Source organism: Mesoplodon bidens (genome assembly GCF_964165515.1).
Source record: "Mesoplodon bidens genome assembly, chromosome: 18".
NCBI classification, from domain to species: domain Eukaryota; kingdom Metazoa; phylum Chordata; class Mammalia; order Artiodactyla; family Ziphiidae; genus Mesoplodon; species Mesoplodon bidens.
In genome coordinates, this window is record NC_138175.1 from 1165265 (window position 1) to 1192472 (window position 27208).

At 52.7% G+C, this 27208-nt stretch overlaps 1 protein-coding gene across 10 annotated transcripts in view; it reads left to right on the top strand.

The window, feature by feature from the left end:
* The window catches only part of ANKRD11 (ankyrin repeat domain containing 11), a 167692-nt gene that overhangs the window by 96542 nt on the left and 43942 nt on the right, over positions 1-27208 (top strand). For 2 of the 10 annotated variants that reach the window (XM_081216661.1, XM_081216662.1), the window contains one exon: positions 6530-6620. The exons of the other annotated variants lie outside the window; for them this stretch is intronic. The gene's annotated coding sequence lies outside the window, so the exon portion shown is untranslated. Of the gene's footprint in view, positions 1-6529; positions 6621-27208 lie in introns of those variants that run through there. 10 annotated transcript variants of the gene reach the window in all.

Sequence of the window (27208 nt, forward strand, 5' to 3'; positions counted from 1 at the left end):
TGCTTGCCACGAAAGCCTCTGTCCAGGGCAGGGAAGAGGCCCTGACGCTCTCCTCCAGAGGCTGATGGGCCAGCATGGGCACTCAGGCCGCTTGGGCCGGGACTCAGGCCTCCTGCCCAGCTGGTACCGCCTTCCGAGACTTGAGCCCCACCTCTGTTTCTGTGAAATGCACGGAATCAACAGACTTCATCACAAGTAACTGTACTGACCGTGTCGATCTGGTCACTGTAGAAGGTGTTCAGGCAGGTGGACACGTGTGTGCTCCGAGCTTGCCTGTGGGTCTTGGGTGAATGTGAGAGTTACTCAGTGTTTTGATTTTTGCTAAGTGAAGCATCTCATGGGAACACAAATGTCAGGTGGTGGTATGATCTCACGCCAGTTTCTTTCTTTCCGGAGTGGCTGGTTTCTGGCAAGGCCATGTCTCCTGTCGGGGGTGGCCGCGGTGTTGCCCTGTGACCAGGAGGGCAGTTCAGCATCCCTCTCCCCCCGACTCCCCCCCCCCGCCCCCCCAATTACGCGCCTGGACTTGGGAACTGAGGTTCCCGTATCTGCAGATTGCCCTCCTCCTGCTCTCCAGGAAGCCCCTGGGGGAGCATGGCTGTGGTCATGGTGCCCATGGCAGGTACAGGTGCCACTTGTCCGCGCACGTGTTTAGGGACCAGAACACCCTCCTGCGGCCGCTGCTGTCATTGCCAATGTGGCGCGCAGGGCTGACCCGTGAGGGTTCCGGCGGCCCAGACCCAGGGTTGACATGATGTGGGTGTTGTCGTTTACCTCACAACCACATGACTTATTTTGGTGTGATTTTGGAAGTACAGTTTTTCTTTTCAGGCTGACCATTAGCTTGCTTTAGGATTGTGGGAAAGTAACTGAACTGTTTTGGGTTAGACTGGATGACCTTTGAAGGCCTTCTCCACCCCCACTGTGTGACAGTGCCTTGTCCCCTGCCTGTGATCTGGAGGCGGGGCAGGAGAGCCCTTTACGGTTGTGACGCTGAGGGAGGGCATGGCTGGGACCTCAGAGTTCATCTCCTGTAGTGAGAACATGGACTGGCTTCTCTGCTCCTCCACAGGCGTGCACGCGTGTGTGTGTACATGCGTGTGCACGTGCGCGGAGGAGCGAGCACGCGGCCCTTCTGTGAATGACTCTGAAGGTGACTGCGTCGTTCAGGAAAAGTCTAGGGATGGACAGAGCTCTGGCCGCCTGAGGGCAGACGGACGGCGCACTGTCAGGAGCCCCGGCATGTGCGGTCTCACAGCACACGTAAAGGTAACGTTTTTATTTCACCTTCCGTTTCCCAGCACTCCCAGAACCTGAGACAGTCATACACACTCTGTGTACAGTTTCAGCAATTACCAGCATTTGGTTCTGTTTCTTTCTCTGCTTGTGTCCATCTTTGTTTTCCTTCTTTTTAAAAAATTTTTAAATTTTAGTATTTTAAAGTAAATCTGTGATGTCATATCACTTTACCTGCACATACTTCCGTAGTAAGTCTAATAGTTAAAGACTTAAAACCTTCCCCTTGGATCTTCTAGCGATGGCTGGTGAGAGCGGCTGGGGTCGGTGATCCTGTCCTTGCTGGCGCTGTGCCGCGGGCCCACCTGCTGGAGCCGCACCTTCCACAGACGGGGTGCAGGGCCTTTTCCTTAGACTTCGAGTGTTACGGTCTGTCTTGCAATGCATGTAGTTGCTTTTTCCTTATAAGGGTGTGAACTCTAGTGGTAACTTTTCTCAGAACTGAATTTAAAATCTTTTATTTATGTGAGAGTCAGGTGCCATCATTGGTGGTCTTCGTGTTCCTTCAGTTTGCGGCAGGAGTCGGTGGGAGGGGCCCTGGGCTCCGTGCAGACCCTCTCTCCTGCCTTTGCGTTTGTGAGTCCATCATCCCTCTGGTTTCACCTTTAGAGCTTTAATAGGATTTTTGAAAAAGTGGTCTTCAGTGACCCACCTTTGGCATTGCGTATGGCCCGGTTTGTAGGGCGTGGGAATGCCCTTGAGACCCCACGGCGGCTGTTGAGGGGCTCCAGGGTGATGGCTGGACCACATGGAGACTCGGCATCGCTCTGTGGGCTGGGGGCAGGAGCTGCTGTCCCACGAGCACCCTTAGGCCAGGGAGCGGATCAGACTGCCAGATGTGGCAACAGGCCCTTCGGGAAACTTCTCCACGTGGGCCCCCACGGCTGTACGCATGTCCTCAGAGCTGCTGTGGGGATGCACGCTGGCCACCCTGGGGTGCAGGTCCTTTCAGTTGAGTGTGCTGAGCCCTGAGAAGAAAGCCTGTGATGGAGCACACGGATTCTTTTTTTTTTTTTTAATCGTTTCATTCTGCTTTTCTTTTTCTTTTTTTAATTGTTGGGTCTTCGTTGCTGTGCGTGGGCTTTCTCTAGTTGCGGCTAGCGGGGCCTGCTCTTGGTTGCAGTGCGCGGACTTCTCATTGCGGTGGCTTCTCATTGCGGAGCACGGGCTCTAGGCATGTGGGCTCAGTAGTTGTGGCACGTGGGCTCAGTGGTTGTAGCTCACAGGCTCTAGAGCGCAAGCTCAGTAGCTGTGGCACACGGGCTTAGTTGCTCCGCGGCATGTGGGATCTTCCCGGACCAGGGCTTGAACCCACATCCCCTGCGTTGGCAGGCAGGTTCTTAACCACTGTGCCACCGGGGAAGCCCAAGCACATGGATTCTTGCAAAGGGAGAGAAGCTGGTTTTACTGATTATAGCGCTTTGACCACCAATCCCTTCTCACCACACCTGATTGAAATGGCCCCTCCCTTTCCCTGCTCTTCCTGACGCTTGAATCTAAAGAAGGTTTTGCTTTCTGCTCTCGATAGCGTGGGCTGAGCCTGGGGGACGTCCCCAGCCTCTCAGAGCTCAAGCCCTCAGCTGGGACCTATCGGTGGGGCTGGGGGTTGTGTGCTCGTGGTGCCTGGGTGTCGAGATGCACTGGCTCCTTGTGGCTTGTGTGTGTTGATTTTCTTGAGATCTTTGTAGAGTCACATGCAAGTGTAGGAAATAACACAGAGAGCCTTGTACAGTTGGCCTGGTTTCTCTCATGGCAACATTTTGCAAAACGGGACAACATCACAACCAGGGTAGCATACCGGCTGTGGTCAAGTCCTCTGATTTTCCTCAGACCGCCCTGTTGTCACCTAGATGTGTGTGTGTGTGTGTGTCCTGGGCCCCCTGTGTGCAGCGCCACAGTCAGGACACGAGAGCAGCTCCCGTACCATGGGGACCTTCTGATGTTGTCGTCACCTGTGACCGCTGCCCTGCTTCCCATCTCTGTGGATCTGCCCATGAACGTCCGCTGTGTCTGGGAGCTTCCGCGAGCGTCGTGTTGTCGTTCACCCGCATCTCGTGTAGCGGGGCGCCGTTCCTTTTTGTGGCCGAGGCGTAGTTCACCGTGTGGCAGTACCACACCTTGGGGATCCATTCGTGGGTCGACAGACCCCTGAATCATCTCCTCCCCTTGGCAGCTGTGAACCGTGCAGCTGCGGACACGAGCACAGAGGTTTGTGTGTGCGTGCATGTGTGTCTCAGGCTACTCCAGGAGTGGACATGTCGCTCTGCTCTTTGCTGTGACCGGAGCCTTTGGTGGTGAGAGAGTCACGTTCTCTTTGGGGAAGCCTGTGGAGGTTGGGGTGCCTGCGCATCTTGCCGAGTCCGGCGTGCGCTGCCAGGGCCGAGGGGGCTGAGGGAGGCCTTCCGGAGCTCGCCTGCCGGCGGCCACGTCCTTCTGGAAGACACTAGGCTGCTCTGCTGCCATCCTGCTGCCCCTGGCCTGTGGGTTTCCATTGCTCGGAAGTTTCCTGTTGAGCAAGGAATTAATTTGAGAGCAAGATACAGTGCTAAAGAGAAAAGCCTGGACAAGATGTGTGTTGAAAGGGGTGTCGGAAGCTGGTTTGAGGGCCTGTTGGTGACACCGCTGAACGCAGGCCTTGTGAACAGAACTGGGAGCCAGGGAAGGGTCTCTTGGTGAACAGAGATGTTTGCTGCAGGTGCAGCATCTTCCAGAGAAATCTCTCCATGTGGGGCTCACTGTTGGGCCCCAGCGGGGCGCCCAGTAGCAGATGAGGAACATCTAACACACAACAAGTCTGTCTGCTTCCGTATGAATGAAACAAGGAATTTACAAGTGCTCTCTAGCTTTGGATTATTGTTTTAATGTTACTTCCCTCAAAGAGAACTGGTTTTAGTCCAAAATAAGGAGTGAGTAGTAGCGTACGATGTGTGTCTAGGAGGTGCTTTCTAAGCTCTGGACTGGGGTCTGAGGGAGGTGGCATGGGGGCGTGACACGTGCGCAGCCACCTGTCGTCATCAGGACGTTGGTGGGCGGGGAGGCACCCGAGGGCAGCGTGCGGGGGCCGTGGGTTGCCTCGGGCAGCCACGCATCTGGGGGGGCTGGTCTGAAAGCCGGAGCCCCCTCTGGTTTCCTTGGGTTGCCGTGCAGGGCGGTCTCAGGTTTGGCCCCCGAGGAAGCTCACTCTGCAGAGCAGGGGCCCTGGGCTCAGCCCCGGCCCGTGAGTCTGAGGAGCCCGCACACGCTGGGACCCCAGGGTGGTGTTGGATGTTGGGCCGGGCTGGGTGCTCTCAGCGTCCCTGTGCATGGTGCCGGGAGTGAGGTGCTCCTGGCCATTGGAGGCCCGCGGTGGCAGCGGACTCTGTTGGGTCTCCTGGTGGAGGGCCCCGGTGGGGGGCGGTGAGGGATTTGGGCTGCACGCTGGTTGGCCACAGGCCAGCGTTTGTATTTGTGGCCTGAGTTTGTACAGCCAGATGGATAAGGGTGGTTTCCACGTTTATAACGAGTTGTTCACAACAGCGCATCTTGCAGAGGCCAAAGGGCCTCCGTCTGGCCCTCCCCAGGGTCAGCCTCCCGGGACCAGGCTTGGCATGTAGGGTACCCGGAGCTGGGGGGCCAGCTCCGGGGACTTGCTCTGTTAAACTGGCGTCGTGGGTTCTGTCCCGTTAAGTGTCACTGACCCGCCTGTGAGCACGTGCCAGCACCCACGTGGCACAGCTGGGAAGGGGCTGGGTTGGGAGCCGCAGTCTTTAGCAAGAGTCTGCTGGTTGCAGGCAAGTTGCAGCCGATTTGTCACGAAGACAGGGTTGTGTTGGGCTCCCCTGAGCACGGTCCCCTGTGTCCGCGGACGCAGAGCGGGAGGAGTTGGGGGCAAGCACACCGCGCACGAGCTTGGGGTGTTTGGGAAGGCAAGTTCCAGAAAGTCCAGTAGCCACCGTGCATTCCAGGGTCTCTTGGCCGGCAGACACCCCGCCCTCCCAAGAGGTCACCCCATCTGGGTGGTCTTTCTGCTGGTCCTGCCAGAGGTCACTGCAGCGACAAAGCTGGTGGGTTGCCCGGAGTGTCCCCCGAGACCTCTGGGGCCCAGGCGCTGGGGAAGAGGCTCCCTTCCCTCCCTGATGGGCAGGGGTGGGAACCTGGTGGCCCGTTACCCAGACTACGCTGGGGTGTGTGACAGAAGTAAGTGTAGGCTGTTTGGTGTGTAGAAGTATTGAGCCAGGCTTGGCACAGAGATTGCATGTGAATTTAATAGAACTCAAAGAAAATTTGGGTTGATTTCCCTAAATTCTGGACACAGAATTGTAGGCAACGTAAGCGTGGTTTTCCTTTTTCTTTCTTTCTTTCTTTCTTTTCTTTCTTTCTTTCTTTCTTTCTTTCTTTCTTTCTTTCTTTCTTCTTTCTTGCCTTCTTTCTTTCTTTCTTTTTCTTTTTTTTAAAAGAGATTTCAAAACTTTATAAGACTGTCTTAACCCTTGCTTGGCATTTAAGCATATTAACAAATTTGTATGCATTGTCAAATTACAGGGTAAAAATAAAAAAATGAAAAAAAAAAACAAAAAACAAACAAACAAAAAAATTACAGGGTAAATTTAGAGATTTTTTTATTCACTATACAATGCTTCAGATTGTAGAGTGAATGAAAAAAATTGGAATGAAAATCTACCTTTTTTTTTAAGTTTAAAAAAATTATTTATTTTTGGCTGCATTGGGTCTTTGTTGCTGCACGCAGGCTTTCTCTAGTTGCGGCAAGTGGGGGGCTACTCTTTGTTGTGGTGTGTGGGCTTCTCATTGCGCTGGCTTCTCTTGTTGCGGAGCATGGGCTCTAGAGTGCAGGCTCAGTAGTTGTGGCACGTGGGGTCAGTAGTTGTGGCTCACGGGCTCTAGAGCACAGGCTTAGTAGCTGTGGCACGCCGGCTTCGGTAGCTGTGGCACACGGGCTTAGTTGCTCCGCGGCATGTGGGATCTTCCCGGACCAGGGCTCGAACCCATGTCCCCTGCGTTGGCAGGCGGATTCTTAACCACTGCGCCCCCATGGAAATCCCGAAAATCTACCTATTTCTGACCAGAATTCTTTAGCCTGGAAATATTGTATGTCTTAAATAAATACTGATAGATATATTTTCCCAAATTGGATTTGGGTTATGTGTGGTGAATATTTATTGTGTTTCATTTCCTTCAGGCCTCAGTGTTGTGCTTCATTTTGCGACTGTTATCTCTTTGATTTGGTTCTAAATAGACACGGGACACTGCCCTGGTGCTGCTGGGTGGAGCCTTCTGGTGGTGGGCGCTTCCCTGCTGATGAGGACACCATGGGATTTGACCTGTGTGTAAGTAAAGAAGATAACACTTTAAATGTTTTCAGCTGTAACTATGGGGGTGTGCCCTGGGGCCTGGGCGGGCCTCAGGCGGTGCTCCCCACCTGTGTGGAGAGGGCCTCAGACTTGGAGGAAGAAGGCAAGGCCCACAGGGAGGAGGTGAGTGGGTGGTGCTGAGCAGCTCAGGCATGGGGCCCAGGCTTGGAATAACTCACTCTGTGCCGTAGTGGGCTGCATTGCCCCGGGAGGCATAGCTCAGTGCCCCGAGGCTGGCCACAGGCCTTGCTGTGTGGGTCAGGCTCTAGGCCAGCTGAGCAGGACGCTTCACTACCTGTGTCTCTCTCGTGGGAGTTCTTGGTGTATGTGACTCTGTTCCTCTTCTCTCCATAGCTCCTCAACACACACACACACACACACGCACGCACGCACACACACACACACACGCGCGCGCGCGCGCGGCCCTTGTCCATTAGATGAGGCAGCTGAATGTTGGTGACGTGCATACTCTAGGCTTTCTGCAGTTCATTTTGCCCAAGGGTGGCTGTCCCTGGAAGCCTTTTCACTGCCATTCAAGCTGTGTTGCCCTTGTACCCGGAGGGACGGGGATTCTTGGAGTGCCAGCACCGGCCAGAGGCAGACCCCGGCCTGCGGGCCTTTGGTTTGAGGCGCAGCTCTGGAGTCTTGTTGCGCAGCATAACTGCCGCTCACTCCAGGCTTGCTGGTCGGGGTGGCGAAAATCCGCGATGCTGCTTTTGGCATCTGTGACACGCACTTTGGGATTTTGTGGCTTTTACGCAAAACCGTGGTGAGTGCCGTCCCATCTTCCTCTCTGCACCACTGAGGGGGTGCTGTGCCTTTCACTGTGGGTGTGAAGGTGGATGCAGGTGGCTCTTGAGAAATTACCGTCCAGCTCCACTTTCAGGGTGAGGGGCGGAGGGGCGGACGGTGGCCTTTGTGGCATAGGAGGCGCTGAAACACAAAGAAGGGTTCTGGCGGCCTGGCCTTGGGGTGTGGGCCTAGCGGACCGTCCAGACGCTGGACCCGAGGGAGGAGGTGGGAGGCCCTTGGCAGGGAAGGTCTGGTCTGGTGTGGTGTCCGCAGTAGCGGGCTCCTAGGTGATCTTCTTTGGTCTTCGCTGAAAATAAGAAAGAATCCTGAGCCCTTGGCGCCTGGCACTCGCTTCCTGGCGGCCCGGTGGTGTGTGTGGGCTGCGCCCGTGGTCTGGTCTCTAGGCTGTGTTTTCCGGAGGCGTCCTCAAGGGAGGACACGGGCAGTGGCGCTGTGGGGACCTTGGGGCGTGTGGAGAAGGGCTCGCGTGTGGGACACGGGCCTCCCGTCGTCGCCCAGCCCTCCTGCCTGTGGACGGACAGCTGGGCGGGTGTTGCATCGCAGGTGGAGGGGGTGCCGTCTGCTGCCTGTGAGGGTCACGCACATCCGGTCACCGTTGTTTCCTTGTATGCCGTGTTTGGTCGTCTGCGGTATTTCGGAGAAGCAGAGTTGATGGCACCTGCATCCTCATTCAGCTGGCCGTCCTCTTGTGTTTTACTAGCAGAGGTTTAAATGGCTGTGAACAATGTTCCAGAATCTTAGTCTAAAGAAAGGAGGGGGATGCAGATACTAACCCTAAAAGTAAAACTCTCAGAGAGACATGGCGTCTGCTGGCTCAGGGAGGCTGGCGTCCAGGCCTGCCGCGTGCTCGCCCGTGTCGGCTGCGAGCGCCTGTCTCGGGCAGAGCACGCTGGGCACGTTTGATGTCTGTGAAGTTGGCTGCAGGCGGCACCCGTGTGTCCAGGTAGTTAAGCTGGCGATCGACCCGGGAAAGTGCCTTGGTGTCAGGCCGTCTGGTTGTCCATTGTCCGAGGCTGCCTTTCTTCTTCACTCTCTGGGGCTTTCAGAGCATCACCTTCTGAGACCTGCAGGGAGCGAGCGTTGGTGTCGGCGGGGGCGCGGGCGCGGGCGCGGCGCCCTCCCAGCACGGAAGCCTCTGGGCCGGGCTGCTCTTGCCTTAAGAGATGAAGTTTAGAGAACGTCCACGCAGGTGCCCCCGCTGGTCCCCCTGCTGGTAAAGCTGAGGCAGGCTTTCTGAACACCCACTTCAGCTGGAACAGAACCTCTGAGCGAGGCCCGCGGGAACAGTCGTTACGGGAAGGTCTTACCCAGGTCGCTCCCAGGTGCCAGTGATGAACCCAGCGTGGAAACCCAGTACCAGTGGCCGAGGCACACCTGCACTGCCGCCTGCGCCGTTGCTGCGCTGCACACGCGTAGAAGCAGGAAGCGGGTGTGGGTGACGTGAAGCCCGCGCTGACGTGGGCAAGAGCTCAGCCCTTCATAGTGACCCATGACGAGGGGTTAAAAGTTGCATCTGATCCCTCAGTTTCTTCGTCGCTAAAACCAGCAGTGGGCAGGGGTGGGGGTGGCGGTCTTTGGGACCCAAGGCTGTGGATGTGCTTGTCCCTGGTGGTGTTCGAGGAGGGCACATAGCTCTGGGCGCCCTTCCTGGAGAAGCCCCGGGGGCCTGTGATGGTGGGAGTGGGCCTGGTCTCACGGGAGGAAAAGAACTAGCCACAGGACCGGTTTTTGTTTGGGTTTTTGTTTTAATGTTTATTTATTTGGTTTTGCGGGCTCTTAGTCACGGCATGCAGGATCTAGTTCCCTGACCAGGGGTTGAACTGGGGCCCGCTGCATTAGGAGTGTGGAGTCTTACCCACTGGACCACCAGGGAAGTCCACAGGACCTTTGTTTTTTATTTATTTATTTATTTTTTTGCGGTACGCGGGCCTCTCACTGTTGTGGCCTCTCCCGCTGCGGAGCACAGGTTCCGGACGCTCAGGCTCAGCGGCCATGGCCCACGGGCCCAGCTGCTCCGAGGCATGTGGGATCTTCCCGGACCGGGGCATGAACCCGTGTCCCCTGCATCGGCAGGCTCTGAACCACTGCGCCACCAGGGAAGCCCCACAGGACCATTTTTAAAGGTAGATGTCAGAAGTTGAGCATAGTAATGATGCCTGACTTGTGTTATAAAGGACTTCCTGCTTCTCGTTACTTTCCCCGCAGTGTTCTTCTTCTTCTTCTTTTATTTTTAGATTCATTTTATTTATTTTTTTGGGTGCATTGGGTCTTCATTGCTATGTGTAGGCTTTCTCTAGTTGCAGTGTGCGGGCTTTTTCTTGTTGCAGAGCACGGGCTCTAGGCATGCGGGCTTCAGTTGTTGTGGCGTGCGGGCTCAGTAGTTGTGGTGTGCGGGCTCAGTATTTGTGGCACATAGGCTCTAGAGCGTAGGCTCAGTAGTTGTGGCACACAGGCTTAGTTGCTCTGCGGCACGTGGGACCTTCCTGGACCAGGGATCAAACCCATGTTCCCTGCATTGGCAGGCGGATTCGTAACCACTGTGCCACCAGGGAAGTCCCATCACCCCAGTGTTCTTTACAAAAAGAATAGAAAGGAAGGTTGCCCTGAATGGAGCCTCCAGCTTGGCGAGCAGGAGAGGGCTGCTGGGGGAGGGCTGCTGGGGGAGGGGTGAGGTGTCGTCGGCCCCACCCCAGGGCCCCCCTCCCCTGGAGTGCCGGCCAGGCTTGCTCTCTGCTCTGACCTCCCAGATGCCGCCACAAGCAGGAACAGCCGTGGGCCCTCCCCACAGAGGGGTCCAGGGGGCTGGCTGCGGTGAACCCCTGGTTTACTCTGTCACGGGCATGGCCCCTTCCTGCCTCCCTTGCAGGGGTCACCCTGGTGAGGACCTGGGGCCAGAGGACCTGGGCGTGGGTACGGCAGGCCTTTGCCTGGCGTTTGTGCTCCCCCTCTGAGGAGGAGGGGGCCATCTTTTCGGGGGGAAGGGGGCGGGCCGGGATGGGCTGTGATGCCAGCGGTTACAGACGGCCCCTTGTCATCCTCTCTACTGTGTGTCTCTGTGGGTTTGACACTTCCAAGGACCTCACATCCGTGGAATCTTATAGTGTTTGTCTTTCTGTGACGGGCTCATTTCACTGAGCATAACGTCCTCAGTGTTCTGAAGTCTGTGTGGTAGCGCACTGCAGAATTTCCTTCCTTTCTAAGGCCGAATAATGAATATTCCATTGTAGAGATAAACCACATTTTTTTCCATCCATTCATTTGTCGATGGACGCTTGGGTTGCTTCCATGTTGTGTTTGACTCTTGTGAGTAACGCTGCTGTGAACATGGCGGAGCAGATATCTCTCTGAAACCCTGCTCTCGTTTGGGGGAGGGTGTATGCTCAGAAGTGGAATTGCTGGGTCGCATGGTAATTCTCAGTTGTACTCTTGGAGGACTTGCCATATTGTTTTGCACAGCAGCTGTACTGTTCTACATTCTCACCAGCAGTGTACCAGGGGTCCAGGAGTTGACCCCTTGGAGATGACGGCTGAAGGGCCTCGGAGCAGCCCTGGGAGGTGGCACCCTGGCTTCTCTTGACATCTGTTATGTGCAAGATGTCCTTTTGGGGAGGTCCCCAGAATTGCACTGTGCCTTTCTCACAGAGCTGGCACTTGAATCAGCAGTGTCGTTCTGGGACCGTGCTCCTGACTCCTGACTGCGTCCTGGCTGTAAGGCCTGTTCCGGTCCTTCCAGCTTCCTGAGCTTGTTTCCTCTTCTGACCAAGGTCAGCTGACAGCCAGTGGCCCCGGGTCCAGTCGATGGCGGCCTGGGAAGCCTGTGCTCATCACTGGAAGTTTCCATTTCACTCCCTTCACAGGAGACGTCTCATGTGGAGTTGTTGAGAATCAGTAATAAGTAATTTTAAAAAATTCACAACAGACTGTTATTTGCAATCTATAATGTCATATTTTTTAAAAGGTAAGGATCAGAAACTTGAGAATAAAAAAAATACTGTGCTTTGTTAGTGAAAAGCAGCCCCAGCTCATGGTAAGGTTTTCAAAATGCCTTTGCCATCATCTGTTTGCTCTCTGCAGCAGTAACGTGCGGGGCCTTGAATTATTTATTAAAAGCTCACCACACAGGCTCACACTGGCTGTGTCCCTCTGGTGGGTGGGGCCGCCCCTCCAGTGGGCGGGGTCAGCCTGGCTCTCGTCTTTGCCCTGGGCCTGCCCCTCTGCTCAGGGCCAGTGCGCACCAGCTCCAGTGCGGAGGCATTAGCCAGGAGAGGCCTGGCCACTTCTCTGAGCTCCGTTTCTTGTGATCTTGGGCAAGTCACGGATCTCCCTGCTGTGGATGAGAATGATCTTTGATCACCGTCTCCTGATTTCTTGGGGTTATTTAATGGCTCCACGAGACAGTTCCACAAGGGGCCTTGCCTCCCGTTGAGTGGAGCACGAGTGCTCATTGTGAATCGGTCCTTAAGAAACTACCCACTCTCAGTGTGTCTCTGCTTATTCTAAGACTAAGTAAAAATAAGCATCTTTGCTTTTTCTTTTGTTCATTATGGAAAAAAACAAAAACAAACCTTTGCTTTTAAAATACCAGAAGTGGGAACAGAAACTTTGCTTTTAAAATAGCAGAAGTGGAACCATAAGCTCTTCCCTGCTGTGGCTGCTCCTGTGTGTGATCCTTGCAGGCTTGCCGAGGGGGCAGCCAGTCCCGCTTGGGCTGGGAGGAAGCTGGGAGCGAGCGGAAGGGTGGGGGTCCGCTGCCCCTCACGCCTCCTTCAGATGTGGTGCTGGCCTTGGGGTCACGGGCGGCTACACACACAGCCAGTGTCCACCTGCCCGGGAAGACTTGGTAACCTTTAGGTTTTTCTAATGTTGTTAGATGGAAACAAACTGCGACCCCGAGCTTTCCTTCATGTATTCTAGTGAATCTGCAGCACGTTGCTCTCTGAACCCCTTGGAACTCTGAGGGTCCATCCCCCACTGCCCCCTCCTGCCATCGGGGCTTTTCATTCTTTTTTTTTTTTTTTTTGCGGTACGTGGGCCTCTCACCGTTGTGGCCTCTCCCGCTGTGGAGCACAGGCTCCAGATGCGCAGGCTCAGCGGCCATGGCTCACGGGCCCAGCCGCTCCACGGCATGTGGGATCTTCCCGGACCGGGGCACGAACCCGTGTCCCCTGCATCGGCAGGCGGACTCTCAACCACTGGGCCACCAGGGAAGCCCGGGGCTTTTCATTCTTAAAGGAAGTAGAACGGACCTTGCCATGTCACCCTGCCACACCTAGATGACAGAGCAGCTGCAGATGGATCAACCACCTGGTTCCTACAGCCCCGCGGTGGGCTGCCCGGGCCCACCCGGCCCTCTGTCCGAGCTTGTGGTGGCCCCGGCACCTTCCCTGGTGATGGGGCTGGTGGTGCAGGAGACCAGCTGCCTCACAGGGTCGGTGCTGCTCGGCCAGGCTCCGCCTGCTGAAATACTGACCGTCTTCAGCCTCTTAAGCATTTGGTGACTTGTCTAATATTCATGAAGTCATGAAGTCATTTCTCAGAGTTTCCTTTCACTTAAATTCAGAGGGAGCAGGCAACAGGACGCTGTGAAATCCTAGGGTCAGACATCGTGCTTCAACAAGAGCATTTGTTTGTTTGCCGCATGTGAGGTTAATCCTTGAAGATGCACGCCTCGCAGGACGTGCGGGAGGGGAGGTGTGTGTTTCAGCCACGGTGCCACGTATTACTGAAAAGCAGTGAAATGACGCGGCGGGTGGACCGTGAGGGCGGGGGCGGGGGCGGGCTGTCCCCTGGCGGGGGTGGCACGGGGCCCTGCCTGTCCTTACAGAGGGGCGCCCAGCTGAGGAGGCTCCGCCCGGCCCCCGCACATCCTGCCGGCCTGGCAGCGCGCTCAGGGCCTTGTTCTGGTGTCGCAGTGCCGCCGGGTGTGCCGTTGTGTTGGCCGTGTGTCTGTTGTTAGAAGCGCTGCCTGTACCCAGCGCTGTCTGGCTGCCCGGGACTGGTGTTCGTTTGTGAGGAGTCTCCTGCTAGTGCTTGTGGCCCTTCGAGATGCTCTTCAGAGACAGGTAGAAGCTTCCTGTTTACTTTCTCTTGTTTTATAATTGTACGTGTGTGTTCGCATGAAGTAAATAAGCCCTGTAACAGTAATATTTCTATACTTAAGGTTTAATCATTCCACCTCCTTCCTCCAAACATGCGATTAAAAGTAATCTGGTTCCGGGGCTTCCCTGGTGGCGCAGTGGTTGAGAGTCCGCCTGCCGATGCAGGGGACACGGGTTCATGCCCCGGTCCGGGAAGATCCCACATGCCGCAGAGCGGCTGGGCCCGTGAGCCATGGCCGCTGAACCTGCGCGTCTGGAGCCTGTGCTCCGCAACGGGAGAGGCCACAGCAGTGAGCGGCCCGCGTACCGCAAAAAAAAAAAAAAGTAAGCTGGTTCCGATGGTCCCCTTTGCTGAGCAGCCGCAGGGTGTGAAAGAGGCTTGGGGTCCGGGGGCGGGGTGGGGGTGGCCACCCAGCGGGCTCCTCTGAGTGCCTGGCACCCTGTGTGGCCCGGTGGGGCTCAGCGTGCAGGCTGGGTCATCCGTTGGACGGGCCACCACGGGAGGCGTCCGTGCTGAGGAGTAGCGTGGCCGGAGCTGGGCTTTCCGAAGATCAGCTGCCGTGTGGTCCGGACAGGTGGGGCAGAGATGGCCCCGGCCACAGGCCTCGCCGGCCGCTCTGCAGCCCCGGGGGGAGGTGGTGGCATGGCTGTGCGGTGTCGGCGGGGCTGCCCTGATGGCAGTGCGAGGAGCCCTCTTGCAGGGGCCGCGGGCGCCGGGGCTCTGCTGAGGTGCGCGGTGGCCCGCCGGTCACAAGGCCCTGTCTCTTTGACCCATCCATCTCTAGAGATCCTCGTCTCATGGTTATTTTTGAAGAAGGTAACAACTTTGCTGAGATACAGTCGGCACACCACACAGCCCCGCCTAGCCTCTGTGTCCCCATGGCTGCCTGGGCACATTCTCGCCACCTCAGCAAGAAGCCGCACCCCTTGGTCATGGCTGCCCACCCACCTCCCGCCCTTGGCCAGCCACCCATCTGCTCTCCATCTCTGAGGATTTGCCTCTTCTGGACCCTGCGTGTGCTGGAATCATACACTCTGCTACCACGGAGAAACACGCACGTGTGCACCTGGGCATGTGTCAGGAGTGCGTTGTCTGTGATGGCAGAAACACGGAAAGAACCCAGGTGTGCGGAACGTAACTTGCAGCCATGTTAAAGAGATTATATCTGATGTTTCATTTAAGAAGTGTGGTCTGATCCTGTTTTAAGTGAGACTGCATGTGTGCTCGTAGCAGCAGCCATTCACGTGCTGAGCTGAGAGAGGCGGCCTCCTTCCCAGCCCCCCAGGCCTCGGCCGGGCCTCTGCTGTGCCCCGGACCCTGGCTCCCGCTCCTGTGGGGCTTCCAGGAGCCCCCTCCCCTCCCCGAGCCCCCTGCTTGTCGCTGGAGGGCTGAGCGTGGAGTGCGCATGGGCACGCAAGCTGCTGTCCTTTCCCCTTCTTTACCGAACCCTCCAAACCCACTGCACTGCCAGCTACACCCTTTGCTCCCCTTCACAGCAAAAGTCCTCTTAAAGAGGTGGTTGGACCTTCGTCTTCAGAGCCTCTCCTGCCCCCGCTCTTTGAGTGCTTTGTTGAGACACAGTTTAAATACAACGAAATGCACCAGTTTTAAGTATACAGTGCGCAGAGTTTAACAAATCTTCGGAGCCACGTACCTACCACCACAATCCTGACGCAGAAATCTCTGTCATTCCAAAGTGCCTCTTCAAAGCCAACACCTTCGTCCCATCCCCTGGGCTCAGGAGACGACCGGTGTGCTTTGGTCACTATAGGTTTTCTTTCTCTAGACTTTGCTGTGAACGGAACCACGCTGCTCCGTTCATCCTTCCACTCAGCGCCCATCCCACGGGTTCCACGTGGCACCTGTCAATGTCTACAGACGTTGCACTGTTTCCAGTTCTTACCTGTTATGATCAGAGCTGCTGTGAATAGCTGTTTACAGACACTATGCCTGTGTTTTCCTTTCATTTTGGTTAATGCCCAGAGCTGGGATTTCCGGTAGGGGAATGGTTAACTTTTAAAGAACCTGTCACACTGTTTTTCACAGTGACTGTACAATTTTGTGTTCCCACTGACAGTGAATGAGAGTCCGTCCAGTTGCGCCGTAGCCTCACCGTCACTGGGTGTGGTCGTTCTTTCTAATTCTGGCTATTGTAGTGGTACCCTGTTGTGGGTTTAATTTCTGTTTCCGTAATGACAAATGATGTTGACTGTCTTTTCTTGTGTGTGTGTGTGTGTGTGTTCCTTGTATGCTGTTTTGGTGAAGTATCTATTCCTTCATATCAATTTTTTTTTGGTCCATTTAAGAACTGGGTTGTCTTACTAAGAATCCTCTATAATCCTATACTTTAGAGAGTTCTTTATATATTCTAGACACAAGTCCATTACCAGATTTATGTCATGCAAATATTTTCTCCCAGTTTGTGTCTTGTCTTTTCATTCTCTTAAGTATCTTTTGAAGAGCCAAAGTTTTTATTTTAGTTTTTATTTTAGCCAAAGTTTTTATTTTAGCTAACAGTTTTTTTCCGATACTTCATGCTTTTGGGGTCTTAAATCTTTGTCTAACCCAGGGTCACAAGATTTTCTCTTATGTTTTCTTCTAGAAGTTAGGTAGTTTGGGCTCTTATATTCAGTTCTACAATTCATTTTGAGATCCTTTTTGCATAAGGGTAAAGGTTTTTTGTTTTTGTTCTTTTTTTTTTTGCACGTGAGGATATCCAGTTATTCCAGCACCACCTGCCGACCAGCTGACTGTCTGCCACGCGGTGGCTGTGCCTTTACTGAAGATCAGCTGCATGTATATGTGGGTCCATTTCTGGGCTCCCCATTCTGTCCCACTGATCTGCATGTCAGCCCTTAGGTCAGTGTTACACCGTCCTCATGACTGGAGCTTTGTAGTAAGTCTTGAAATGAGGTAGTGAATGTGTTTCCACATTGCTCTTTTCAACACTGCTGAGGCTACACTGTGTGCTTTTCTTTTCCGTGTTCAGTTCAGAATCAGGTCATCAGTTTCTACCAAAAAAAAAAAGTTGGCTGGGATTTTGATTGAGGCTGTGTTAAGTCTGTAGATGAATTTGGAGAGAATCAGTATCTTAACAACATGGGATGTTACGTGTATTTAGAGAGGACTTGCACATATTTTATCCCTAAGTAATTTCGGGGTGCTATTGTAATCGTCTTGCTTTTATTTATTTATTTGTTTGTTTGCTTGCTTGCTTGCTTGCGGTACGCGGGCCTCTCACTGTTGTGGCCTCTCCCGTTGTGGAGCACAGGCTCCGACGCGCAGGCTCAGCGGCCATGGCTCACAGGCCCAGCCGCTCCGTGGCATGTGGGATCTTCCCGGACCGGGGCACGAACCCGTGTCCCCTGCATCGGCAGGCGGACTCTCAACCACTGCGCCACCAGGGAAGCCCCCGTCTTGCTTTTTTAAAATTTCAATTTTCTAATGTTTGTTGGTACTGCATATACATATAATTGATTTTTTATTTTATTTTATTTTTTTACAGTAGCGACCTGTTTTACAAATTTGCTAAATTCACTTATTGTAATATGTTTAAAAAAAAAAATACGTTCGGGCCTCCTTTCCTGGTGGCGCAGTGGGAAGAGAGGGAACATCAGTATGATCCTGTAGCTGTTAAAAGGATAAGGGAATTTTATGAACAACTTTATGCCAATAAATTTGACAACTTAGATGAAATGGACAAATTCCTTAAAAGACAGAAACTACCTAAGCGCACTCAAGAAGAAATGGATCACCTGAGTAGCCCTGTATCTATTAAAGAAATTGAATTTTTAATTAAAATCTTGACACAAAGAGACCTTCAGTCCCTGGTGACCTCACTGGTGATTTCTACCACCCCTTAGAGAACAGGGAATGTCTGTCATACACAGGCTTCTCCACCTGTCCGTGAGGCAGGTTAACCTTGATACCAGAATCAGAGGAGGATGTGATGAGAAAACTACAAGCCAGTTCCCACGTCAATATGGCTGTGAAAATCCTTACGTTGGAGCAAAATTGATTTAGCAATTTAAAAGGATAATAATGCAGGTAGGGTTTATCTCAGAAACTCACATTTGGATTAACATTCGAAAATCAATCGCTGTAACGTGCCATATTGACACAATAAAAAAGAAAAACCGTGAGATCTTCTCGAAAGATGCAAAAAAAAAAAAAAGTGACAAAATTCCCTACCCCTTCACAATATAAAACACTACAAAGTGCGGACGGAAGGCGCTCCCTCAGTCTGATGAGCAGGTTTTAGGGGTCCCCGCAGCAGCTGCAGGTACTGCCCTGTGAACAGCTGAGTCCCCTCCTGCTGCCAAGTGCGAGAGGTTGCTGCTGGCGCCCCTTTTGTTCTCTTGTTAGAAATAACCGTTACTGCTGAAGCAACGCTCTGCATTGTGGAAAACTAGGAAATACTGATAAGAAAAGATAAAGCATACAACGTGTGTGTTCACTGCCGGGAGAAGAGATCGTCTCTGTGTGTGTGCTTACATGTGTGCGTGCATGCAGTGTGTGTGGGAGACTCTGGGGCCCAGGTAGCCCACGCGGTCCAGGTGCTGCTGTGGGGCGCCTGCCCCGTGGCCAGTGGTCAGTGGCTGGAATAAAGGTGGCTTGATGCCACGGGGGGGCCGTGCTTGCCACCCTGCGAGCCGATTGCTTGCAGTAAGTCTCTTAATATGTGTGTCTGTGTCTCTGGCTGACCCTGACTGACCTGATACGAGTGTGTAATGTACACTTATTAACTTTATAGAATCTCCTCTTTACAGTCAGTGACTGCCGCCTTCCGTGTCAGTAAGCCCTGTCTTGTCTACTGCATGGACCACGGAGAGACCTCCTGCCCCTGCTCCTGCCCCTGCCCACAGAGCCCGCCCTTTCTGCGCCTGCCTTCCTGCTCTCCTGTTGCACTAGTACCTCGTCCTGTGCCGTTCAGCTTGCCTATTTTGTGGGTCATTAAAATGAAAATCCACCTTTGACTTTGTTTGGGCTCTGTTACACGTTTGCTTTTTATTGGTTTTGTGTAATTACCTTTATCACATGTTCCTTCTGTGCTTTTAGGTATATTCTGATTTGAAAGCCTCTTTATCGAGATACCTGTTGAAAATAAATACATTTTCCTCTAAGAACCACTATACTGGTGTTTCCCAGTTTACTGTGTAGCATTTTGTCATCCCCAGTTTTGAAGGCTTTTAATTCCCACTCTGAGTTCCTTTCTGACCCTCGTCCTTAGAAGTGCGTTTCTTAATTCTCAGATTTAAGGTGTCCGTGGTCTCTCCGCCCCCCCCATCTAAACTGTATTGTGGTGTAAGAAGTTGGTTCTTTCAGATTTGTTAGACTGCTCTCTGGGCTGTGTGTGGCCAGTTTTCATGACCAATTGTCCCGTGTCCTTGAAAAGAATGGGCATTGTGCGATTACTGACCGGGATGTTTTGTGTGTGCTCATTGGATCAAGCTGGCTATTGTGTTCCAGTCTCTTGTGTTCTAGTGTTTGCTGGGCTTGTCTCCTTGGCCCGTTAGCTACTGAAAGGTGCTTTAAAGCCTGTTCCTGTGATTGTGGCTCTGTCTTCCCTGTTGTGTCAGTTTTTGCTCTTTACTCTGAGGCTGTCTTCTGTGTCTTGTGAAAGGAGCCTCTGCTGTGAGGTAGTGACACACTTCATCACCTCCTGGGTTGGGTCGTGTGGCAGCCTCAGTTCCTCTGCTCGCCATTTAAGCAATGTATCTTTTCTCTCCTTCTCTCGAAATCCTTCTAGGTTGTTATGTTCTTGATATCCCTTGCTCATTCTGAGCTAGGTGGATTGCTTTTTCCTTTCCAGTCTGACAGACTTCGTCTTTTAGCTGTATTTCTTAGTCCTCTTACTTTTGTGCTTAATAAACATTTAGTTATTTCACATTGTACTTGTTTATTCTGATTTTTCTCTTTTTCTCTCCTATTTTGCCTTTTTAGATCTTTTTCTGTTCCCTTTTTATTTCTTCTACAGATTTGGGAATTACACACTTTTTGTGGTCACCTTGGACGTTAGAGTGATGTGTAGCAAGCCAGCCTTTTCAGACCACCTGGGACACCCCCCAGGTTGCCTTTCCTTGCGCTTCGTGTCCATTCTTGTTTCAGTTGCGTTGTGTGTGTGTTTATATATTTTCACCTATAACTGCCACTTCTTCCGAATGATCTTCTTTACTGGTATCTTTCATGAGGACCTTTGTAATGAAAGCGGAGAAATGGACTTTGGTGTTTCTTGCAGGTGAAGACGGGGCTGAGGGTCAGGGCCTCTGCTGTGTGCAGGCCTTGGCCGAGCCTCCGCTGGCCCACGACCCTCGCTCCTGCCCGTGGTTCTCGATGTCTCCCAGACACCTTGCCCGGGCTGTGGAGAAGTGCCCGCATTTGTCCTCAAGACTCTGAAGCAGCTTGTAGACAAGGGAAGGACAAGACTCCTTTATTCAGGGGGTGATTTTGGAAGATGGAATTATTTTATCCCCGAGAGGATAAAATCTGTGTCGGTTGGTTCACTTGGAGCTGCTGACCCTGTGGCCGTGACCCTGAGAGATGGTCCTCAGAGGCCCTGCCGGGGCACCCCCGTGATTATCTGAGCCCCTGACTGCCTTTGTAAAGTGGAAACAATACCATCTGTTCAACTGAGGCTAGTTAGGGGCTCTAAATAAAATGACATATGAGAGTAAAGCACCGTGCAAATGTAATTGGAAATGGATCATTAAACCCAGTCCCTTACAGAAGGGGGTGGGGCGTTGTCGTTAATTACAGTTGCTGTGTGTATGGGGGCACTTGCCTGGGTTCCACGTGGCCCTGCAGGACAGTGGTTCTTTTCCTGATTTACACACAAGGAGACCGAGATGCGGATTAAAGGGCTTGCTCGCGATTTCAGCCGGTGAGCACGGGTTGTTTGCCGCGTGGTCAACGGCCACACCACACCGCAAGGTTGTGAGGGTCTGACTTGCAGGTGCCCTGGCCTGAAACAGCCCAGAAACAGCCCTGTCATCGTAGTTTCCTGGAGGCCTGCCTTCCCTCTACTACATCAACTTTGGAGCAAGAACGGGGGAGGGAGCCTTCCGTGGCCCTGGGGTCCCTTTCTCAGGGCCCAAGGCGCTTCCTTGAACACCAGGAGCAGTGAGCTTTGGGAATGACCCTGGTGCAGGGCTTATCGGACGCTTCTCGTCAGGTAGCACCTATGGACACATCTTCACTCATGTGAGTTTACTCCCTGGAGGGGATTCGGGGCCAGGTCCTCCCTCTGTAGCAGGTTGTCGAGAGGAGACACGGGGCTTGCCTGCACCCGCCCCCTTTCCCCAGCCCTGTGCAGAAGAGGACCTGCGTACTGTGACTTTTAAGGAAGTTCACAAAAAGACAAATCTGAGTTGATATTTACTTTGAAAGAATTTGCCATAGATGCAGTTTAAATATCTGGATCTTTAAAACAAAGCACTGGAGTTTATGAATGTTGTTTTGTATATCTGTTCAGGAAGTTAGATTTGCAAACGGGCGTGACTGCAGTTTCTCCTGGTTTTGCATCCTGAGTCCAGGATTCTAAACATGTGATGGCCCAGGCCTCCTCGCCTCGCACCTGCTCCCTTTCTTCCACCCCTTGGCCACGTGGGTGGAAATCAGTGCGGGGGACGCTCCGAGTAAACGAAAGTTTGCTTATTCTGTAAAAACAATTTCTCGGAACATTTTTAACATCTCTGTTTTAACATGCCATTGGTTTTTTCCTTGGAATATTTAGTATTTAATTTTAATGATGACTGTCCTGAGAAGTGTATCTGTAGGGCCCATAAATAGATTTTTGCAACACGAAATATCAAGTTTGTTTTTTCTCTTAAAAATGTCAGCTCACGATTGAGGATTTAGTTGCCTAGTTTTCTGTACGATGGTTTAAAAATGTGGTAGGAAGAAAAAGGGGAAAAGCATGCATGTTCTTCTTCCCCGCATCACGTGCTGGAAGAAGACCAAAGGTGATGGGGTGAATGCTGACGGTCCCGGAGGTGGTGCTGCAGTCCTGCCCAGTCAGTCACACCCTTGCACCTTCGGTTGGGCTTATGTCAGCCATCTCTCTGCGAGCCTGTCAAGAGCACACCTACTTATACTGCTGGTTTATCCTGGACTGCATGATGTGGTTCCAGAGTCTCAAACTCTCCAAAGATGAAATGGACTGTGTTTTTCAAACCAAGTTGGAACTGGGTTCAGAGGCCGGAAATCTTGCACTGTCTGGCCTGGACCCTCCCTCGGGTCTCCTCCGGCTGCGGGCCTGCCCCCACTTCCACCTCTTCCTTCGAAGCTAGGTCTGAGTTGGTCCTAGGAACCTTGGCCCCAAGGGCCCGGGGAGGCTCAGGTGACCGTGTGGGGAGGACCCAGAGATCCCTGAAGTGACTGCAGCCGCTGTGGGCTCACGCCCTCTGCTGCAGACGCTGGCTCTCGTGGCCACTTCATGTCCGTACACGAGTTTGCGCAAAGCTGATTAATCCGGGGACCTTATATTTTGCTTCTGTAGGTACATAATTTTGCAGTGTTTTGTATATCCGGGAATTAAAAGCACGTTTGCATACATGGAATTGCTCTGAATGGTACCAGTGGGGTTTAAGCTGTGGGCAGGGTAGTGAGGGGAGGGGGTGGGTGGTCCTTGCTTTAATCTGGAATTCTTATGCCATTATCCTCTATTTACAGCTTTCAGGAATCATCTGGTATCACTGCACATATGTTTAGAGCTGTTGCCAAGGTGACGAGCCTCGTCTCGCTGCCCACACAGTCCTTCCGGGCGGGGGACGCCTGGCGGGGTCTGTTCACACAAGGGTCCCCAGGCTGTCCCGTTGCAGTCACGTTGTCTGCCCCCTTGTAGCTTGATTGCCTGGTTGCTGTCCCTGCAGTGTGTTTCCCATGGAGAGAAGGGGACCCGCTTCGTTTCTGTGGTTGTTTTCAGCCGACCTCCTTAGAGATACAATGACCGACTCGAGCTTCATATGTTTGTCAGTGGAAATATCCATTTAAACGTTTTTACAATATTGCATATAAATAATTGTAGTCATATGATCTGGGTTATGATTTATGGGTTTTTTCCCCTGGGTTAAAGAAGTCTGAAGTCATGTATATTATAGTGATGCTCCTCCGGGTGTGTTGGTGACTTTTCCGTCTCTCTGAAGGTTGAATTTGTACAGTGAAGCGTCCTCGTGTTTCATTTGGGGCCGCCTTCTATTCACCTGCCATGTCACTGTGCACTTTCAGGAAGAGAAAACTGTCAACCTTCTTTGGGTCATGGACTCCCTGGGGGTTGGGTTACAAGCTGTGGGTCCTCTCACTTTACCTGCACGGTTTCTGGAGCCTCAGGGCTCTCCAGACCCTTGTCCCCTCACCTCAGCTGTCCCTGAACTGCGTCTCAGAGGTTTGGCCCAGGGAGAGCCTCATATCATCACTCGAATTTACAATTTCTATTTAGATGAAAGTTCCTGGTTATTGACTTTTGGGGTAGAACCTAGTCGCGTTCCACAAAGGACTCTGTCACATGCAAAATACCTTTCCTCCTTTCTCTGTCAAGATCTCTTGATAATTTTACAACTGAAGACGTATGCCAGCATCAGAAGTAACAGAGGGCATGGTGTGAATGACTGTGCAGTGTGAAGCTGCATCAGGTGTTTTAAAAGAATTTTGCTAGTTTCTTGCAGCTCCATTTCTAGCTGTGAACCCTAAAAGAAACTCTTAGGTACACATGTACAGAAGCGTAAAGACGAATGTTCATTGCAGCAGTTTGTACTGCCAAAGAGCTGGAACAAAGTAAATGCCCGTCAATAACAGTTTTTTTTTTTTCCTTTCAGACAATGAATACCACGCTGCAGTTATAATAAAGTAGAACTACATTTAACAGAAGCATAGATAAATCCCCAAAGCGTAATCTGGAGGGGAAACGGTGTATGAAGATCCGTGCAACATGTTTCTTGTAAAAATATCACGTATCATGTTTATAGGTTTACAGTGTAGCATGTAGCACGAGTGTGAAAACATGTATGGTGATGATTAGCATCAAAATCCAAAATCTTTGGAGAGGAGGAAGAGGAGGAATGATAGCAGGATTCATAGGGGCTCCAACTATGTATGTAATATTTTTATATAAAAAAATTCCAAACCAAATATGGCAAAATGAACAGACGATGGATACATGAATGTTTCTTACATTATTTCTCATACTTTTCTGTATGTTTCTACATTTTAATGAAAATATTAGCCATTGTTACTTTGTTATAAAATGCCAAGGATAGAAAATATTTGCTGTGAGGAAATCATAAAATGTAATAACCCATTTTAAACATATTTAGGGGCCTCCGGATTCCTGGAATGGTTTGAAAAAGAACTGCTTTTACCCTCAACACTGTGAAAATGTGACTCAAACAATGTGTGCCGTGGGCTTTGGGAATTTAGAATTTAACCTCAGTTTGCTGCTGTTGACTGGCCTGCCCAGTCTGTAATTTTTTTATTACAGTTTCGTAGGTGAGGTTTTTTGTTTGTGACTGTTTTTTGTGTTTAATTGGCAGATGGTAGGGTTTGAACCGAGCTGGCCACTTGTCATGCCTTTGGCTGTGTCCAGGGGAAGGCCACCGGGTCCTTTCATGATCCAGTCCAGGCTTTCACCACAGTGGTCAGACGTCACCTTCTGTTCTGATCCTGAGTGAACGGGACCTGTGACGGTGGCCCTGGAGGGAGTTTCTAGGTGGGACGTGGGTTCTGCCCTGGACTCTCCGAGCATCCTGCTTGCTAGTTCTGGGCGTGTTGTTCCCACCGTGCGGATTTCGTTTTTCACCCTGTAAAATATCTGTCCTAGGACAAAACTCGTAGGGTTTTTCCAGATCATGTAGGTAAAATGATTAGTAAAACATGAAATGTTAAATAAGGTTTGAGGATGCAGTTTGCAGTTCCATATGTTTGATTCTATAATCAGATGATAGAGGCAGTGTATATGCATGGTGGAAAATCATAAAATATAAAGAAGACTGAAAGCACATTCCCGCGGGGGTCCCTGTGTTACTAGCTTCTGGAGTCTTGTTTCGTGGATTAATTGTATTTTATTATTACATGTTATATTTTAGCAAAAATGAGATCCTCCTATCTTGTAACTGGTTTTACCTTTCCATTTCAGATCTCAGAGCTGTTGTGTGGAAACAGGCTTTTTCTCTGTGACTGCTGATATGACCTGCTTTTTACTGTGTCTGTCAGTGCCTTGGTTTAGCACAGGGTTGGCTGTCTTTTTCTCAAAGGGCCAGAGAATACATATTTCAGGCATCGCAACCTAAGGGGCAGTGTTGAGGGTGTCACGTGGGTACTTGTATCGCCGTTTACAGGTGTTAGCACTGTCGGTGGCTCCGGGGTGGGCCCAGCAGGGAGGAAAGCCTGCGCCGGCAATGTGAGGACTGTGAGGAGGGCCCCTCTGGGTCCCCTCCCAGCCATCCTCCTCTCCAGGGAGGGGCAGCAAGTGCCCATCAGCTTTTTGCCTTCGGCTCAACTGAGCCCTTGTTGAGTTTACTGTGAACAAGTCCCGGTTTCTGTGGTGAGCATTCCCTGGCATGGAGCCACCATGCTCAGAGTCCAGTTCCCTGGGTGAGGGGTGCAGCCAGCGATCCAGGCCTGGGGCCCTTCCTCGGGGTGGAGGTGACCCCTGAAGCTGGTGTGCCGCCTTCCCTTAGGGGTCCGGGGGGTCACACCAAGCAGGGTGGAGAGCGGGGTGCAGCCTCTCTTGGTCTGCAGGACACAGGGGGAGGTCGTTTATCTTGGCTTCGGGGAGCAAGTGGCCAGTCGTAGGACACTCCACGAGTTTATCTTGCGTAGATGTTGTGTTGATTCCTAGGGCTGCTGTAATAGTCACCACGCACTGGGTGGTGTAGGCAGCAGAAGTGCATCCTCACAGTTCTAGAGGCCAGAATTTTAGGTTGCAGTGCTGGCAGGACACTCCCTCCCCAGACCCCTGGGCAGCACCGCCGTTTCCTCCAGCTCCTGGCGGCCCACGCCTTCCTCGGCGCGTGGCCGCGGCACTGTCTCCCTTCTGACACGAGGACGCTTGCCGTTGGGGTGAGGGTCTGCCCCGAGCATCCAGGAAGGTCTCACCTTGAGGTCCTTCACTTAGTTACCTTATCCCAAATAAGGTCACACAGGTGCTGCGTGGCAGGGTCTTTGGGAGTGTGGGCCCGCTGTTCAGCCCTCTGCTGGTATTGCCGTGAGGTAACTGTGTAGCTTTTCTCTTTCCTCTTTCAGATGTAATGTAGACGTGAACAAATGCACAGGTCTTAGGTGTACAGTGTAAGTGTGCCCACCCCTGGGACTCTCAGCGCCACTGAGAGGGCACTTCTGTGACGCGGCGGGGACCCCCCTGTGGGGGGCCTTCCCCTGAGCAGCGCTGCCCTGCGGGCACGGTGCACCCGGCGCCGCTCGCTCGTGGACACGTGCTTTGCAGTTGGCGGCTGTCGTGCACAAGGCTCCCTCCCACAGGAAGTAGGGTGTCTGGGTAAATGCATTTTCAATATATTCTCTCAGTGCCCTCTTACTAAGGAAAAAAACGCTCAGTTTCTCCAGGAGCCCCGCTGCTCCATCCAGGAGAGGCTTTTTGTTGGGTTTTGCCAAAGTGAGCAGTCCAGGGAGGAGGCGGGTCCAGGGCGAGTGTTAGCGTGTGTTGCGCTCCGAGTGGGCGGTGTCAGTGCCCAGGAAGGGCTGGGAGACCTGGGAGTGGTGCCCTGTGCTCCCAGGACCCTGGAGGCGGCAGGCCATGACCTCTACCTGCCCGCCACGGGGCCCGCGCTCCCCGTTGTCACAAAGGTACCCAGCAACAGCACGTGAAACGTGGCCGACCATCGCTACAAACAGGACTTGTGACTGGGGTGTGTGTTTAGAGTTACTTGTGTCTGGTGCAGGGAAACCTGTTTAGAAGAAGGTTGCAGTGCGTGTAGTTGACCCAAGCAGTTACTGGAACGTCCCTGTGCTCAAGTTCCAGGGTGAAGCGTCGGGAACCGTGGACACGCGTCCCTCCCTGGTTTTTCATTCCCAAGTCTGATGAGACTTCGGGCACAGGCCAGGTGATGGTGACTTCTGGGGCAGAGGAGGTGGCTTCATTATGGGTTTATTTCTGGATGACTTGGTTGTTACTAATCAGGCTTGTTTTGCTCCAAGCATCCCCTTGGCAAGCTTGCCATTCAAAGAGTGAAGTTACCAAGCCGATTATTTAAACGTAAGGGAAGCGGAGAGGATCGTTCTTCTGGTCGCCTTTTTCTGCAAAAGACTGTTTCAGGAACCAGAGAGTATGGCGGACACGGTGTTGCCAGCACGGACAGCTCTGTTCCAGGCTGCTGTGTGAGTTTAGCCGCTGTGTCCCCTGTGACAGATGACCGGGCTGGGGTGGGCTGTGTCCCGGGGAAACCTCAGCAGCACACGATGGGGTGAGCAGCCTCGGCGGTGCCCGGCCTGGACAGGTGCACGTGCAGGGCTACAGGGGACAGTGTGTCATGGGGCCCAGCGGAGGACGCATCTGGGGACATCGCCCACCCTGTGGCGGGTGCTGGTGCTGGTCCTGTGACACCGTGGGGCCACGCTGTGATGCTGCTGCACTGAGCACGTCCGGCGGCAGGTGCGCCTCGGAGGCTGCAGTCGCTGGGCCCGGGCTTGTGCTGTGGCTGAGA